Source organism: Somniosus microcephalus, chromosome 2 (genome assembly GCF_052327205.1).
Source record: "Somniosus microcephalus isolate GS21.2 chromosome 2, FLI_Smic_1.0, whole genome shotgun sequence".
Lineage (NCBI taxonomy): Eukaryota > Metazoa > Chordata > Chondrichthyes > Squaliformes > Somniosidae > Somniosus > Somniosus microcephalus.
Window position 1 is genome coordinate 103,546,457 of NC_140988.1, and position 14,000 is coordinate 103,560,456.

Consider the following 14,000-nt stretch of genomic DNA (forward strand, 5'->3'; position numbering starts at 1 on the left):
CTAGTAACCCCAGAGAAGCCAGTGGAAAAGGATTTTGAAAGCATAGTGGCAATCCTACAGGACCACTTAAACCCCACACCGCTGCTGATAGCAGAAAGATTTCAGTTTCACAAAAGGAACCAGCATAAAGACGAAAGTAATGCTGAGTATTTAACGGAACTGCGCAAGCTATCGAAACACTGCCAGTTTGTAACGGGACTAGCAGATACTTTAAGGGACAAGTTTGTGTGTGGGCTTCAAAATGAAGGAACCCAGAAACGGCTTCTATCAGAATAAGATCTTACGCTGGACAAGGCTTTCAGCATGGCAGTATCACACGAAGCAGCCGCACGGGGCGCTGCAGAGATACAACGGAGACCGCAAGAATATGGCACAAATGAAATGTCATATAGAGCAGTGAAGTGTTATCGCTGCGGCAGAACAACACACGACCATAAGGATTGTTGGTTCAAGGACCAAGTGTGCAGACAGTGTGGAAAAGTAGGACACATAGCAAGAGTCTGCAGGTCGGGAAAGAAAACCAGCAGCAAGAAATCTCCACAGGAGAAGTACAAAAAGGTACATAAGGTGACGGAGAGTAGTTCAGACGAACAGAAAAGTGATACAGACTTCGGAAGCAAGGAGCTGGGTTGTCTGAAACTACATAATGTAATCAAAATGGAGGATCACCAAACTCTCTGGGTCACGCTCAAGATAGACGGAGTCCAAGTGAAAATGGAATTGGACACAGGATCAGCCCTAACAGTCATAAACCGAAGGGACTACAAGCGGCTATTCTCACATATACCCTTGAGAGATAGAGATTGTCTTGAAGACGTACACGGGGCAAAAAGTCTACCCCAAAGGAAAAATAAGGGTGAACGTTATAGGTCCATTTTTGGTGTTTCTTTGCCGTTATATATATGTATTGCCAGATGGAGGACCACCACTACTAGGACGTGAATGGATCCGGAAGATACAGCTAGATTGGCATTCCATACAAGCACTGACTGTAGATGCCAAAAAGGATGACGACGTCACACCTGGACGACTGTCAAAAATGCTAACTGACGCACAAGAAGTGTTCCAGGAGGGACTCGGAACACTAAAAGGCATAACAGCGACGATCAAAATAGAGGAAAATGCAAGCCCAAAGTTTTTTAAGGCCTTATGCGATCCACCCAGCCATCGAAGCAGAGCTGGAAGGTTTGGTACGTTCTGGAGTAATGTCCAAAGTGGACGGGAGCAAGTGGGCTACACCCATCATTCCTGTAATGAAGAGGTCGTTGAGTAATACGCCTGGGGAACCAAAGAAGGTTCGCATCTGTGGGGACTTTAAGGTGACAGTGAACCCAGTCCTTCACACGGTACAATATCCGCTTCCGCGGATTAAAGATATTTTCGCCTCGCTATCTGGAGGAAAATGCTTCACTAAGATTGATCTGGCCCAGGCGTACCTGCAAATGGAGGTAGAAGAAGCCTCGAAACAGTACCTCACGATCAACACTCATAAAGGTCTCTACCAATACAACCGGCTGGTGTTCGGGGTAGCATCAGCTCCGGCTATTTGGCAAAGGGCAATGGATCAAGCCCTGCAAGGGATTCCAGGGACCCAGTGTTATTTGGACGACATCCTGGTCACGGGCGAAAATGACAGTGATCACCTCGCCAACCTGGAGCAGGTGCTCACAAGATTGAAGGAATATGGGCTCCGAGCTAATCGCCACAAATGCGAGTTTTTCCAGAAGCAGATCTCGTATTGTGGCCACGTTATTGATAAAGAGGGGTTACATAAGTCCCCTGAAAAGATTGAGGCAGTAGTCAAGGCTCCAGCACCGGAAAATGTGTCACAACTGAGGTCGTTCCTCGGGCTGGTGAACTACTACCATAAGTTCTTGCCGAATTTGTCTACAGTACTACACCCACTGAACACCCTACTGCAAACAGGGGTACCATGGAAGTGGAGTGACGAATGTAAACGAGCTTTCCAGAAGTGCAAAGAATTGATCACATCAAAAGAGGTGTTGGCTCATTTCAACCCAGCACTACCAATTCGGTTGGCGTGTGATGCATCACCCTATGGTATTAGAGCGGTGCTGTCGCACAAATTGCCAGACGGCTCGGAGAGGCCAGTAGCCTTTGCGTCTCGGTCACTAACCTCAGCCGAGCGTAACTACGGCCAGATTGACAGGGAGGCCCTCAGCCTAGTGTGGGGAGTGAAAAAGTTCAATCACTGTCTGCACGGGCAGAAGTTCACCTTGCTGACTGACCACCAACCACTTGTCTCCATCTTTAATCCAAAGAAGGGCGTTCCGGTGATGACTGCGCAACGGCTACAAAGATGGTCCCTTTTTCTAGGGGCGAACCAATATGAAATAGAATATAAAGGCACGAAACAGCATGGAAACGCTGATGGGCTATCACGCCTGCCACTGCCTACTGCGGAGGAAGCACCAGCAGTGGACCCTGTCGAAATATTTTATTCGACTATAATTGAGCGCTTGCCAGTAACTAACGCGGATATAGAGAAGGAGACCCGAAATGACCCGACACTGTCTCGGGTATATGACTTGACGGTGAAGGGATGGCCAACACATGGCAACTCACTGCCAGCATTCTCATCCAGAAGAGAACAGCTGTCAGTATGCCAGGGGACCTTGATGTGTGGATCCCGAGTGGTAATTCCACCCAAGTTAAGGGAGAGAGTGCTCAATGAGCTTCACGAAGGCCATCTGGGAGGGGTGAAAATGAAAAGCCTTGCTAGGGCTTATGTGTGGTAGCCGGGGATCGATCAGCAAATCGAGGACCTGACAAAGAGCTGCTCAGGATGCCAGAAGGTCCAAAATGCACCACCACATGCCCCTCTACACCCATGGGAGTGGCCCTCCTCTCCATGGCAACAGGTGCATATTGATTTTGCTGGTCCATTGTTTTTAATAGCCGTGGATGTGCACTCGAAATGGCCTGAGGTGATCAAAATGTCCTCCACCACCACGGAGAAAACTATTGCAGTCCTACGGACCATATTTGCCAGGAACGGCTTGCCAGAGCAGATTTGCTCTGATAACGGACCACAGTTTGTGTCCAAAGAGTTTCGGAAATTTATGAAAAGGAATGGGGTAAGGCATTACACATCCGCCCCGTATCATCCAGCCACAAATGGATTGGCTGAGAGGTTCATACAAACCTTTAAAAAGGCAGTAACGGCCATGTGCGATGACGACATTCCACTGCAGCATAAGGTGGACAATTTCCTGTTAGCCTACAGAAATGCGACACATGCAGTCACCAACCAGACCCCGGCCATGATGTTCTTTAACCGAAGGTTGAGATCTCATCTGGATTTGCTCAGACCAAATGTACGAAGAGATGTTGAGAGTAAGCAATTCCAGCACATCAATGAGAAGCCGACAAGGAGCTTCAATGTAGGGCAACCAGTTTTGGCCCGCAACTACCGAACAGAGAAATGGCAACCAGGAACGATATGCGCACGGCAGGGGCCACTAATGTACACAGTGGATGTTGGGGAGAACATTGTGAGACGCCATGTCGACCAGATCCTAGAGTCACAGGAACGAGTCAACCCCATGTCTCGCGTACCTGGTGATGAACCCGACATACAGGTAGCATCTACCCCAGAAACAGTAGCATCGGAAGCTGATGAACCAACTGATGACAGGGGGCCAGAATCGCCTCCGCACCAAGAGCAAGACACTCAGGAAAGGTGCTATCCAGAAAGGATCAGGAAGCTGCCCCAAAGACTGAATTTATAAATGGACTATTTTCAGTTAATGTTGCATGTTAAAAGTGTTAATTGTTAAATGAATGTTATGGTACTGTTAATCTAAAAGGGGAGGAATTGTAGTGTATGTACCTTTTAAGGGGAGAACTACTTTTTACAGCTCCTGTATACTGTAGTACCGGCAGTGACCACACCTGTATATAAACCCTGAGTAGGGATCTGTACTGTTAGTTTTAGAGTAACCCTCATCCAGTAAACACCTGTTGATTGTTCCCCTGCGATCTCTGTCTATTTATTGAAGGACACCATACATCAAGATTCATGGATTTAACAGTATCGTAGTAATGTTTTGGGCAGCAGAAGACTGTTGTCCACTTAGCCTACCCGTCCAAACTTAACAGGTTTCTCCTTGTATTTCTAGAACAGGTAGCCCTGTGTGCCATTTCTTCCAGTATTTTTTTTAAACTGCCATGATTTTCTGTTCCTTTATCCTAAGTGGTAATCTACTTCACAATTCTATCCCACTCCTTCTCGAAAATTACAGCCTAAATTTCTTTTTACACCCTTATTTTTAAACTGTCTCCCTTCAGTCTTTGAATCGTGGGCATTGTCCAATAGAACTTTCCCGAATCCAAATTCTTCGTACCTGTGAAAATCTCAAATATCTCGTGTGAAAAACCTCATCCTCCTCTTCTGTGGCGAGTAAAGTCCCAGGGTAGGCAATATTTTCTGGAGACCAAAACTAAACACAGTACTCCAGATGCAGCTTCAGCAAGGCCAGAAGCAACTTCATTACCACCTGCTTTGACTTCTAAGTCAGACCCCTAGTTATGCTTCAACATTTCATTTGCTTTCTTGACGACCTGCAAGCACTGAACTAGTGGTTTTAGTGACCTGTCCACCAGGACCCCCAGATCTCTCTCCTGCTCTGAAGTATGTTACCATTTTTTGTGTACTCCATGATCTTGATCCTTCTACCTAATCACAACTTTTTACTTATCTGTGTTGAGTTACACCTGCCAAATCTCTACCCACTACCTAGCCTGTAAAAGTTTTTTTGGATTATTGCACATTGGTTAACATTTCCTACTATAGTTAACTTGGTGCCATCTGCAAACTTAGGCACCCTGGACAATATACCATCCTCTAACCTATTTATGAAAGTGAACAATAGTGGCCCCAACACTGACCCCTGTGAGACACCACTGCCAACCAGTTTACATTAATACTGTGTTGTCCAATATAAATCGCTGACTAGCCACAGGTGTGTCTAAGGCGACACCATTTTAGCGACAGGCACTACTTTTAGTGGAAAATTGCTTGCACACAATACAAGTAAATGTACTTCATGTGTACAGTTACTTAAATATCTACCACCATTCTATTCCCTTGAGTTTAGAACATTGAGGGGAGATCTAATCAAGGTCTTTAAAATGATAAAGGGATTCGATAGGGTGGGAGAATCCAGAACAAGGGAGCATAATAAAGTTAGAGCTAGGCCATTTAGTAGTGAAATGCAGAAGCACTTTTTCACACACAATGTAGTGGAAATCTGGAACTCTTTCTCCCAGAAGGCTGTGGATGCTGGATGAATTGAAATTTTCAAGACTGAGATTGATAGATTTTTGTTGGGTAAAGGTATCAACTGATATAGAGCAAAGGCGGGTAAATGGAGTTGAGTTATAGATCAGCCATGATCTAATTGAATGGCGGAACAGACTTGAGGGGCTGAATGGCCTATTGCTGTTCCTAGATTCAGTGTGAAACTTTGCAGTCTTTCTCTATCACCAAAGTTTGGAATTCTGGCATAAATGTATTAGACCCAACACATCTTAGTGCAGCTTCTAAGTTTTCGGCCAGCAGTTGCGAGCATTACTTGATTTCATTAGAGTGATCGCTGGCAATGTTGACTCGCACAGTGAGATGCCCCAGACCCATCTCTGCTCTCCATCCAGAACGTGGTTAAATGCTGCTCACCCTGTGCCATTAACACCATTTTAGGAGATAACCAATAAGCAGTAACCAAGGAAATAAAAGCGCACATAACGATCAAAAAAACACTTGTACAGTCTGCATTACAGCTTACCATTTTACCAACAGTGCACAAAAAGGTTGAAGTGTACGTGCATATGCCATGCAAATGAGTATTAACGTCACTTGCCCAATGACTGTGTCTATTTACTAATCAAAAATGGAATTAGCCACATGTGGCTAGTGGCGAATATATTGGACGACACTGCACTCATACATCATCCTTTGCTGTCAACCTTCCAGCTACGCATCAATCCAGCCAATGGTTAGCCATTTTTCCCATGGGCACACATCTTATGAAACAGTTTGTTCTGTGGGACAGTCTCAAATATCTTCCTGAAATCCAGATGGATTGCATCCATGGCCTCACCCCATTCACCAGATCTGTAATCTACTTAAAGAAAACCATAATATTAATCAGATGTGGCTTGCTCCTCTGCATCCATGCCAGCTCTCTAATCAGACCAGATGATTCTTAGCATGGAAATGGTCAGAGTCTGGAACTTTGTTTACCTTAAGCTTCCTAAAGCTTTCTAGTATTCTCATGATATGATGGGGATCCAGTCTGATCGCTCCTTTATACTCATTCCTCAACTCTGGCACCTCTTTCAGTGGTTCAAAAGTCACACGATTTTGTTTAGTAATCTTATCATATCCCTGTTCTGAGACACTACCTCTCTACTGCCACTGGTAAACACTTCAGTAGCCCTCTGCACCCTTCTCTTGTTCCTGGTGTACATAAACAATGCTTTGTTACTGTCATTTTATATTTTCTGCTATATTCTGCTCTTTTTCTCCTTTGCCCATATTCTTGGGATTCCACTGCTTGATTTATATCGTTCTTCCTTTCCTATTCCTTCTCTGTACATTTCAGAATATTATACATCATTTGTTTCTGCCAGAATAGTAGAGTACAAGTCAGGGGAAGTCATGATCGAACCATTCACTGCTCTGCTCAGACCATACCTTTGAGTACTGTGTCCAGTTCTGGACATTCTGGCCCTGGAGACTGAGCAAAGAAAGCAATGAGAATGAACCCCATTCTTGGAGGTCTCAATTATGAAGAAAGACTGGAGAAACGTGGGCTCTTCAGCCTTGAAAAAAGCCATCTGAGAGATGATCGTAGAGAGATGTACAAGATTGTAAATGGTATGGTAAAGGTAAATCTGGAAAGTTACTTCAAATTAAATTGCAAGACTAGGACAAGAGTTCATAGGTTTAAACTGGAAAAAGGCAAATTTCGGACTGATATCAGGAAGTTCTTCTTCAAACAAAGAGTGATCAACACATGGAATGGACTCCTGGATAGTGTCGAGCAGGTGAAAACCCAGGAATCTTAAGGACCAATTGGATGCTGGAATGGGGGACTTTTAGTATTTGTTGTTTAGAGTGATTCAGGATAGATGTACGAGGATGGGCTGAATGGCCTTCCTCATCGGTAATTATCTTGTGTAATATCCATGACTTCCCTTTTCATCCATGCTGGTTTTACTCTCTTGTGTTCAACTTGTTTCAATGTAAAAAAAATCTCCTTAATCCCATTTTCCCTCCACATCTTTCTCTTTAAATATCTCTTCCCATTTTATTCTGTTAATGTAGTAATTCATCACCTTAAAGTCTGCTCTCCTGAAATAGATTTCTTAATACTTTGTTGTCTATTCTGTCTCCACAGCAACCTTAAAACTAAAACTTTATGGACATAAACCACAAATGTTCCTTTACTTCAACTTGGTTTATTGCTTCCTCCTCCATTAGTTAGGAGTAAATCCAATGTTGCCTTCCCCCTTGTGTTTCCTCACTGTTATTTAAGAGAAGCATCTTGAAGCACCTCAATAAACTCCTTCTTGCATACAGATTGTCTCCTATAGTAAATACTAGCCTTTGTCAGGAAGATTAAAATATTTATTACATTACATTACACAACAGTACATACAGCTCAATTTTACTTTGTGGCAACCTGTAATATATTTGTATCACAAACTCATTCCCTTTTCAACCTTCCAGGTCCACCCAAAGAGACTCTGAGACAATTCTCAGTTCTTTATCTCAGCTGTGTGTAAACCTTCTCTTATAAACAGTAAACCACACTTTCTTTCCTCCTTTGTTTTTCCAGAGCACCTGTGGCCCTGCAGACTTGTTCCCCACTGATTATCTTTTACCCAGGTTTAGTAATTCTGCTATCTATTAACTTCCTATTTACCATCACATCTAACTCATCCATTGTATTTCTTATCCTGCTGGCATCTCTGTAAAAACAGGTTAGTTCATTCCTTGATTTCCTTGCTTTATCAATATGGTTTCTTCCTAATAATTGATCCACAGTTATCTCCTTCCTCCTTATTCCCTAGTTTAAATGTTTGTCAGTGGTTGTATTTATCATGCCAGCTAAGATGAATGTGCTCCTCAGTTTAGTTGAAGGCCATCCCAATGGTACAGCCGTTCCTTCTTCGAGAAGTGGACCTTCCCTCCTACATCATCTTCAGCCACTTATTAACCTTCCTTTTCTTTTTCTCTTTCTTACACACACACACACACACACACACACACACACACACACACACACACACACACACACACACACACACACACACATCATGTGACACAGGGTGTAATCCTGAGTTTACTACCCTGGAAGCTGTTTTATTCTATCTTTTACCTAGTTCCTGAAATTTTCTTTGTAGGACTTCCATTCTACACCTACCTATATCACTTGGCTATTACAACCTCTGGTTCCTCCCTTTCCCATCGTAGGATCTTAGCCACCTGCACCGTCAAGTCCTGACTCTGGGTCTTGGAAAGTAACGTGCCATTCGGGACACCAAGTTGTGCGTGCAGTACATTCTATCAATCGCCCAAGTGTGGAAAATCTGGTAAACCTGAATAACCATGTCCCAACTGAGTAATAAACGTCTTCTCACAAGTGGAATAAACTATTTTGTTTCTTGATGACATGTTGTCTATTTTCTATGGAATTATTAGAAGCTTTTGCTTTTCACTTTATTTTAGTCACAGCTGGCCATCTTGAAAATTATTTTAGTTGAAATTAAGAATTAAAATTCATGGGGTCATCTCTACTGACTTGGTCACAGTGGTAATACTTGTAGTACTTGGATCAAAGGTGAGACAGAAATCTTATGTTAATCCTCACTGGACACTGGGAAGTGAGACCATTCTCTGTTTTACCTCTATTCAGGAGAGCTAAAGTGATGGTGATGCTGCTGCTACAAAGCACCCGCATGTGACAGAAATAACAACAGAAAATGCTGGAAACACTCAGCCGGTCAGACAGCATCCGTGGAGAGAGAAAAACAGAGTTAACGTTTCAGGTCGATGAACCTTTGTCAGAAGGGTCCATTGTATTTCAGGTCATCGACCTGAAACGTTAACTCTGTTTTTCTCTCTCCACGGATGCTGTCTGACCGGCTGAGTGTTTCCAGCATTTTCTGTTATTTCAGACTTCCAGCATCCGCAGTATTTTGCTATTGTGCATGTGACAGATTTGGGTTAGTAAATTGACTGATTTAAAAGACCTTAATAATGAAACGCAAAGAAATAGAGGAAGGGATAGTAACATGATAAGCAATGTAAACAGCCTGGGGGAAAAATTCAGTATCGCCCCGTTTGGGGCGCCATTATCAGCCGTGCGCAAAGTTTAGCGCCTGGCGCTAATTATTGCCTCCGACAGCAAACTTGGCTTTTATTACCCCTGGAGGTGATTGGAGCGCTAAATCAGGCGCTTCACATCTGTCTTAAGGCGCAAAGGCCAAGGAGCGAGGCGCTAGCTCACAGCGCTGGCGAAGCTCATGTGATGTCAGTCAGCAATGGAACACAGACACACTGGCACTGGCAAATTCTTAAAGGGGAGTTCTGACGAATGGTCATCGACCTGAAACGTTAATTCTGTTTCTCTCTTCACAGATGCTGCTTGACCTGCTGAGTTTCTCCAGCATTTTCTGTCTTTATCTTAAAGGGGAGGGTTGTTCTTGCTCTCCATCCACATCCTGCTCATTGCAGCCTTGAATCTCGGCCTGGAGAGACCTGTACATCAAATCTGCTGGAAAGAACAATGGAGAGACCCAGGGAAAGAGCTCAGAGTGCAGCCCCCACAATCTCTTCTAAATAGATACAAGGAAGGACAAATCAAAATCAATCTGCAAAGTGCTGCTCAGTACGCAAAACTCCTTCACACAGCGTTGAAACTCTCCAGAAGTCTCTCTCTCTCTCTCTCTCTCTCTCTCAGAATGCGTGGTGCACAAATGTCACCAACAAAAAAAGGCAGGAAGCGGTCGCCTTTAAATAGCGCTCCCCCAGTCTCTTTCTGACTGCAAAATGCTCCCCTCAACCTGTCGTTGCTAGCGGCGGGCGGTAAGGCAGGGGGCACCACTCAATATCCGGTCCGGGGTGCTACCGGGGCATTGCGCACTCGACTGACGTCACGATCTGCCGGCGCAAGAGATCGTGGCGGCAGTGTTTAGCGCCGCTGCAAAATGTCTAGTTAATTTCGTGAGCGGCGCAAACATCGCCGTGCCCGGGCGCTAGTTGCTTTGTGCCCCATTAGTGCCCTCTTAAGGCGCTAACGGGAGGTGCAAACAACTGAATTTCCTCCCCCGCCCCCCTATCTTTAAAAGGAAAGCCTTGTGTTGCTAAAACTTCAATCACTAGAGGTGTATATTGCTGTCCACTTTTCCAATAACCCAGTACCATTATGCTAGATTTTGGTATCACAGCACATGTTGGCAACTTTAAATGTCATTTGGCAGCTAACTATTATTCAGCATCCTCAAACATTATTTGCAGTCATTCTTCAGTTGTGTCATTGGACACACTGCAGAAGGTGTTTGGGAATTTTTTTGCATGCTGTCAGATCTTCCTAAAAAGTTGCTATAGTGCTTAAATGAAAATGTTTAAAAGAATGGATTCTGATTTACCTAGTTTTATTTAGTGATTTTTGTTTTGTACAAATTTACTTCGATTTTAAGAATTAATTACAGGATGAAATACAATCTTGACTAAACAGTGTATTTATATAGTGTCTTCAGCAACATTCATTTAAATTTAGCGCAAGCCCTGGTTATTTACTTAAGTAAAATTGGCCTCCGAGCAGGAGTAGTTTGAACTCTGGTTTTCACTTATCCTTTCTCTTCACTTAAATTTCTTGCCATGTTTTATTGATATCTTTTTTCCCCATCCCTCCTGTGTAATAGATAACCCCATACCACAACTGGCTGGTACTTTTTGTTCTATCAACTTCAGAAAATGTATTAAGCTGACGGAGAGAAAGTGAGTTTTTAAACTTAACACTAGCATGAACAAAAACAAAGAACAGTTGAATTTAAAGCCATTTTACTTCTTCACCTACATTTGTTGGCAGTTAGCAAAGGTCAATAATGCTAATGGCTTACACCTGTGAGACAGAGATTCTAATTTCTAACACATATAAGACAATAACTTGTATTTGCAGAACCTTCAACGTAGAAAAAATGTTTCAAGGCACTTCACAGTACGACAAAAATGGAAGCTGAGCCAAGGAAGGCGATATTAGGAGGAATGACCAAAAGCTTGGATGAAGAGGAGAGTTTTAAGGACAATCTTAAAGCAGGAAAGGGAGATGGAGAGGTGGAGGGATTTCAAGAAGGGAAGGCAGAGGGAGAGAGGGACAGACGGAAGGGCACAAATACAGAGAAGAGGTTTCTTTCCTCCTACTTTTGATTTGTTTTATGTTTACTTGAAAGCAAACTTTGAGGGAAAAGCATGGGGAAGGAGGATGAAACAATGGGGAAAGTTAGAGGGGATGGAGGCAGAGAGAGGGAGGAGGTGATAGAGAGGCAGGGTTGAAAGAAAGTGGGTGGTTTGAGAGAGAAGGAGGGGTGTAATTACAGATTGACAAGTTTGCATAAGCAGTTTTCATTATACATGTGAATGTAGGAGTTTTAAAAAAATTATTCATTCTTGGGATGTGGGTGTTGCTGCCAAGGCCTGCATTCATTACCCATGACTTTGAGATGGTGGTGATGGGCAGCCTTCTTGAAACACTGCAATCCATGTGATAAAGGTGTTATGTAGGGTGTTTCAAGATTTTGACCCAATAACGATGAAGGAACAGTGAAATATGTCATAATCAGGTGTATGACCTGAATGGGAACTTGGTGGTGATATTGTTCCCAACCCGCTACCCTTGTCCTCCTTGGTGGTGAATGTCGAGGATTTGGTACATGCTGCAGTGCATCCTGTAGCTAGTACACACTGCAGCCACGTACGCCAGTGGTGGAGTGGGTGTATGTTTAGGCAAATGGATGAGGTGCCGATCAAGCGGACTGCTTTGTCCTGGATGGTGGCAGGCTTCTAGAATATTATTGCAGCTGCACCCATCCAGGTAACGACAGCACACTTCTAACTTGTGCCATGTAGGTGGTGGAGAGGCTTTAGGAAAGCAGAAGAAATACCCAGCCTCTGACCTACTCTAGCAGCCAAGGTATTTGTGTCTGGTCCAGTTGAGTTTCTGGTTAATGAGAGATTGACATATGTGTGTGTGCTTCTTTCCCAGATAAACACCATTCAATCTGGGATAATTAATTGAGGCCTATTTATTGAAGCATAATGCCAGGATTTGTAATCACAGTTCAGGAAGGCCATGAGAAGAGGATATTTAAAAAATATATCTTTTGGTTAAACACTAAGGGGGAGAAATTGGGTATGTAGCGCTACCTATTAGCGCCTAAAGAGGGCAGTCAGTGGCTGTAGCGCCACTGGCCGCGCCTCCCGCGATATTCAGCGGGGGCGCTAATGGTGGCGTTAGCCTGTTGCGCTGCGCCGCCACCGATGGCGTCATCAGTGTGCGCAGCGCCCCATTAGCGCCCCGATCGCGATATTTGGTAGCGAACGCTGCTGTAGTGCCGTTCGCTACCCGCGCCCGGTTCATGGGGCCTTGCTGTGCCGGCAGTGGCGCAAGTTAAAGTGGAGGTGCGCAGCACCTCCGTCCCCGGCCTCCTGACACCCCCGCCCCCGCCCCCCCCCCCCCCCCGGCGGCATTGCCGGCTGTTTCCCGGGAGCCCGGCACTTCTCCTCAGTGCCGGGCTCTTTTGCTGGCACTCGCGATCAGGGATCGCGCTGTTGCAGGCCCCTCCCCCTTAACAATGGGAGGAAGGCCTGCAGTACCGCAGCGTGCCGTGCGATATTCAGTTTCAGCGCCCTAAGAGGGACGCGGAGCGCCTCGAGCCTCGCCACGTCGCCCTCTAGGGGCGCTGTAACTGAATTTCTGATGTTCGTTAATGCTCCGAACGCTGCACAAAAATCAGCGCCCAGGCGAACTTGGCGCCACTTTGGCGCCTCAACCCAATTTCTCCCCCTAAGTGTTGATTTACTTTAGTAGAGGAACCAACTTACAAGAGTTGCTGAAACTAATGTAAAAAAACTGAATTGACATCAATACATAAACAGCCTTCACCTGGTGCGCTTCAGTGATCATGTCAATTAATGTATTGTATATGTAGGTTATTCCACTCCCCATATATTGTTAGCGTTAGTAAATAGAACCATTCTCTTCTGAAGTTATTAGCACTTCTACACTAAAAAGGAAAAGAACTGCCAAAAGGGTGTCAAAGTAATATTCTTTGGAGTGGTTTAAGAGAAACTCTTACTGATGTGAGATTCCTTTTTAAGTGACAAACTGAAGAAATGTAATAAGGAAAGCTTTGGCGCTCCCTTGTGACCTAATCAATAAAGCCATAAGCCAGTGTAGCATTAAGCTCTGCAGACAAGAAGATTTCAGGTTTCATTTCACACTCTGCAGCCAGGACCGCATTTAAGGTGCTGAAATGGGCCTTGCCCCTTCCCCACCTAGGATATGGAGTGTAAAGATCAGCCAGGGTTTGCAGTTCTGATTGAGCTCCAGTGATTCTTTAGGGAAGTATATGTGTGGGGAACGAAAACAGAAAATGCTGGAAGCACTCAGCAGGTCAGGCAGAATCTGTCATGGTGTCAGTCTTGGCTCAGTGGTAACTCTCGCCTCTTGCCGGTTGTGGGTTCAAGCATTGTATAAAAGCAAGTCCATTATTTCTGTTCTTTGTCTCTTTCTGTCTATATTTTGTTCTTTCTGTCTCTGTCTGTCTGTCTTTCTCTCTCTTTGTCTTTCACTCTCTTTCTTTCTCTCTCTTACTTAGTGAGGTATTGGAAGATTGATAGCACATGCTATACCCTGGCAAGAATCAGCATCTTCAGGAGAGGTGGGGGGATAAATAAGGGCAACTTT

The 14,000-nt window shown here is 44.4% G+C and overlaps 1 protein-coding gene across 8 annotated transcripts in view; it reads left to right on the forward strand.

Annotated features, from left to right (window-relative positions):
- Positions 1-14,000, forward strand: part of arfip1 (ADP-ribosylation factor interacting protein 1 (arfaptin 1)) — a 253,443-nt gene that overhangs the window by 118,201 nt on the left and 121,242 nt on the right. The gene's annotated exons all lie outside the window — the stretch shown is intronic.